Source organism: Adiantum capillus-veneris, chromosome 30, assembly GCF_014529385.1.
Source record: "Adiantum capillus-veneris isolate H3 chromosome 30, ASM1452938v2, whole genome shotgun sequence".
NCBI classification, from domain to species: domain Eukaryota; kingdom Viridiplantae; phylum Streptophyta; class Polypodiopsida; order Polypodiales; family Pteridaceae; genus Adiantum; species Adiantum capillus-veneris.
The window spans coordinates 100992423-100997444 of NC_140960.1; the positions used below are offsets into that span (position 1 = coordinate 100992423).

The 5022-nt window shown below is 39.6% G+C and overlaps 1 pseudogene; it reads left to right on the forward strand.

Annotated features, from left to right (window-relative positions):
- Positions 1-274: 274 nt before the first annotated feature.
- Positions 275-868, forward strand: LOC147418525 (uncharacterized; annotated as a pseudogene).
- Positions 869-5022: the final 4154 nt, after the last annotated feature.

The window sequence follows — 5022 nt, forward strand, 5'->3', positions numbered from 1 at the left end:
ACCAGCATATAATAGGCTCATCATAGTATAAATCATCGTAAACGGGTTCATGTGCAGTATCGGAACTCTGTGCACCCCGGCTACCACTAGTAGGAGGTGGTGGTGTACCCTCTGATTGATCCGAATCTGGATTTCAATTTCCATAACGACATGAGACATTTATCAAATGACCAAAATAAAAAATTCAATAAAAGTAACAAAACAATGAAGTCTAGTAGTTATATGGTATATTCTGACGCTTATTGTAATTTAAAAAATAAACAGGCGCTATTGTATGGTGCCGTCAAACAAGAGAAAGGCAACAATTTGCATGGAGACATGGCAATTCTTTCGCAAGGAGATGCGCCTATGCATTAATTTTCCCCAACAAAAGGTGTGTGCCTTTGGTAATATATATTAGAATTAATATGAACTTTCCTAGATTGATTCTAACTTTCTCTAATCTATGTTATTTTGTTTATTCAAATTTGCTTAGGAGGCAGCAAGAAAGAGAGTAGCTTTACGTCACACATCTAGACTAGGGCGGATGGGACGGGATGGATTTGTGGCCACATTTTTGAGTATAGACCATTCACATTTTAACTTTTAAAGGTAGTATTATTGAATGCAAAAATTAATAAGTCTTTGGTTGTGTCTTAATGTAGACGAAAGACTATGGTCGTGCACCGACGGCATAGGAGATAGAGTACGCCACATACTGCGGCTATCGTGCTTTGTGTCAGACACTTACTGACACTCCAGATCCACTTGTACGTATGTTTGTTTTTCTTTGTAGTTTTTTTTCATGGTACTGTAATATATTCTTTTTTTATTTCACTAACTAATACAGGAGCAGCATGGGGAGGCTGATATGACAGAGATGGCTTGATAGGAGGCCGAGGGGCGACGTCGAGAGGCTTAGAGGAGCAGCGGCCCAATCAGTGGCCATGATGGTGACGATCGCTGAGATGGGGACAGTCGTAGTCCCACGGTTCGGACCAGTGGTGGTGGCACTAGCGATCATGAGACCGATGATAGTGAATCTTCCAGTAATAGTGATGGATCACATAGTGATCCTGCGTAGAGATTTCTTTTGCATATTTGGAATTGTTATATATGTATTTTTCAGTGTGCATTGCTACATCGTATGTGATGATGAGATTTGTTTTGTATATGTGAGGATTGATCCCCACACATTTTGGACACATGTACATAAACTTACTAATGATATATACTGACATGTGTTTGTTGCATCACTGAATTTGTCTATTGTCAAACAATTAATTATTTGTCGATAAGATATAATTAACCTAAGTAACCATCTCAATGTTATTTATTTGTTTTTATATATTTTTTTTAAAAGATGGATTGAAATCATGGTCATTGTGCTACCAAATGATGATGTGGCATGTGAAACCTAGTCCTAAGTTTTCTGTTAGTTGCTCTACTTCTCAAAATTAAGGCAATTTGATCTTATAGCACTCTTGTGCAAGTCTTTAAGATTATAAAAGAAATATCGCTAGGGACGTTAGTCTTTCTGTTCAGTTGTTGTTGTCTTGGTTTGGGTCACCGCTTGTGGCTTTTCGGCCGGTCGGTTTACACATTGTTAAAAAGGCTTCCAATGTTTTTTTTAAGATGAAGATTTGAACTATGAAGTTTCAAAGTACCAGCATCATACGCTCTAAGTTTCAAGTTACGTACCATGTACCATGCACCAACTACAAGCATCATACGCTCCAAGTTTCAAGTTACGTACCATGTACCATGTACCATGCACCAACGACAACTATCAAGTTTCATTATGGAACCTGATACCAAACTCTAAATCAACTGCCAAATCTAACACTAACAAGTTTTCTTGGTTTCTATGTCAGGATCTAGTATTAACAAGCTTTTGATTTTCATATTTTTTGTAAAGGTAGCAGATTTTACCCTAAGTGTCAGATTCTACATATCTTGTACCAAATCAAGTACCAAGTTTCAAGTTGCAAGTACTAAGTACCAAATCAAGTACCAAGTACCTTATACCAAATCTAACACTAAAGAGGTTTTATTGTTTTCATGTTAATTTATTACAGTACCACAAAGTTACATTGACCAATTAATACCATGGACCATGTACCAAATGCAAGTACGAAGTTTCATTATGGAACCTACAGTCAAATTAAAGTAAGGACCATGTAGCAAGTATCGACATGTACCAAGTACCAAGTATCAATATGTACCAAGTACCAAGTACCGACATGTACCAAGTTTTCTTTATTTTCATGTTAAACCCACATGTCCCGAGTTGTATGAAATAGGGACAAGTTTTTTTTTTGTGGACTCTAGAAACGGTCCATCGGCGAGCCGTTGGAGCTCTTGTGAGCCCACATGGAATGTCCATGTACCAATGAGGCATATGGGCAAGCTATATGGCTCGCTAAGAGCTCAAACAACTCGTTGATATATGGATCGTTCTCAAAGTCCTCGAGCAAAAAACGCTCAGAAACAATACATCGGTCAGCTGTTTGAGCTCTCGGCGAGTCCTATAGCTTGCCCACATGCCTCTTTGGCACGCGAAAAAGCTATGTGGGTTTGCTAAATCTTAAATGGTTCGCCAATGGGCCGTTTCCAAAGTAGTCCATCCAAAGTAGTCCGCAAGCGTTTTTTTATCATGGACTTCAGAAATGGTCGATCGGCGAGCTTTAACGCATGGAGCCCACGTGCCAATGAGGCATGTGAACAAGTTATACAGCTTGTTTGAACTTTGAAAATGGCCCATTTGCGAGCCGTTTGAGATCTCGTGAGCCCACATAGCTTGTCCACGTGCCAACGAGGGATCTTGGCAAGCTATATGGCTCACGAGATTTGAAGCGGTTGACCATGGATCATTTTAGAAGTTCGCAAGAATTATTTCTGTTATACATCAAAAACGTTTTTCTTAACTGAACAAAGGGAGCCAATTTAGAACTTTTAGAAACGTTTGCTACATGACAGAAATCATGGGTTTGAGATTTAATATTGGCTTGAGGGCCTACTATTTTATTTTAATATATATTTTTAATAAACAAACATGATCATCTATTTTTTATTTAATTTAAAGTTCTAACTTAAAAAATTAGCAAAAAGAGAGAGAGAGAGTTGTTTACCATAATTCATCTTGAAGCCGAAATTGTAAATTTATATCGCTTATGTACGCACCGTTCCGATCAACGTCCGCACTACTATGCGAAATGCCAACAAATATATGAGCAACGAGAGCAATCACAATTGCAAGAACACCGGCGCGAGAGAGAGAGTTAGAGTTTGTGGGTGTGTGTGTTCCACTCGAGAGCTAGAGTTTGTATGTGTGTGTAGAAGAGCTAGAGAGAGAGAGAGAGAGAGAGAGAGAGAGAGAGAGAGCATTAGAGCTAGATTGTTGTATGTACTGTGTGTGTGAGAGAGAGAGGGGGAGTGGAGAGAGATCACTTATGAAACCCTGCACGTCATATAGTCGTTGCGTATTCAAAGCGTCGTTGATGCAGTCTTTTTTTTAAAAAAAAACAACTCGTCACTTAAGCATGTCGCCGCTTATGCCACGCGCCGTTTATACCACGCATTTTGCCACGCGTCGCTTATGCCACGAAAAGTAAACGTCTTATTTCTGTTGCTTATACGACGGTAACTCATCGCTATAGCCCTCGTTAAATGCCTCGTTTATGCGACGTACAGTAGCGACGGCTACAGCGATGCCTTTTTCCCTCGCTAATGCGACGAAAATTAGTCGCTATAGCCGTCGCTATAGGGGGGCAACTGTAGTAGTGATTGTTTCATGTATTTATCCAGATGAAGAAGATGATGAGCGTACCTTCGCTCTATGCAAGAGAGAAACAGAGGAGACAATCAGAGTATGTGCCTCTAGCACAAGGATTTTGCTTGTATTCAGGGATCATATACCTTCACAAAGGTCGTTCATTTAGCCATACAGATGCTACATTGAAACTTAACTTGAATTTTGATGTGTCTCTTATATTTAGTACTCTTTAAGTTATTTAGTGTGGAAAGTGCACATAGGTAATCTAGGGTACCCTAGATTACTTCCTTTAGGTAATCTAGGGTACCCTAGATTACTTCACTAACCAGAGAGAAATCTTTTGATGTGTGGAAAGTGCACACAGGTAATCTAGGGTACCCTATATTACTTCCTTTAGGTAATATAGGGTACCCTAGATTACTTCACTAACTAGAGAGCAACCTTTTCATGTGTGGAAAGTGCCCACAGGTAAACTAGGGTACCCTAGATTACTTCCCATAAGTAATCTAGGGTACACTATATTACTTGACTAACCGGAGAGCAAGTCCTTTTGGTGTGGGGAGTACCCTAGATTACTTCCCACTCGTAATCTAGGATACCCTTGATTACATCACTACCCCTTTTGGGTGCCATAGATAGTGTTAGGTTGCATGTCAAAAGAAATACTTGGTGCCCTGTATTACTTTCCACAGGTAATCTAGGGTACCTTAGATTACTTCACTAACCAAAGAGCAACCTTTTTATGTGTGGAAAGTGCACACAGGTAATCTAGGGTACCCTAGATTACTTCCTTTAGGTAATCTAGGATACCCTAGATTACTTCACTAACCAGAGAGTAACATTTTCATGTGTGGAAAATGCCCACAGGTAAACTAGGGTCCCCTAGTTTACTTCCAATAAGTAATCTAGGGTACCCTAGTTTATTTCCAATAAGTAATCTAGGGTATCCTAGTTTACCTGTGGAAAGTGCCCACAGGTAAACTAGGGTACCCTAGATTACTTCACTAACCAGAGAGTAACCTTTTCATGTGTGGAAAGTGCCCACAGGTAAACTAGGGTACCCTAGTTTACTTCCAATAAGTAATCTAGGGTACCCTAGTTTACTTGTGGAAAGTGCCCACAGGTAAACTAGGGTACCCTAGATTACTTCACTAACCAGAGAGTAACCTTTTCATGTGTGGAAAGTGCCCACAGGTATACTAGGGTTCCCTAGATTACTTCCCATAAGTAATATAGGGTACACTATATTACTTGACTAACCAGAGAGC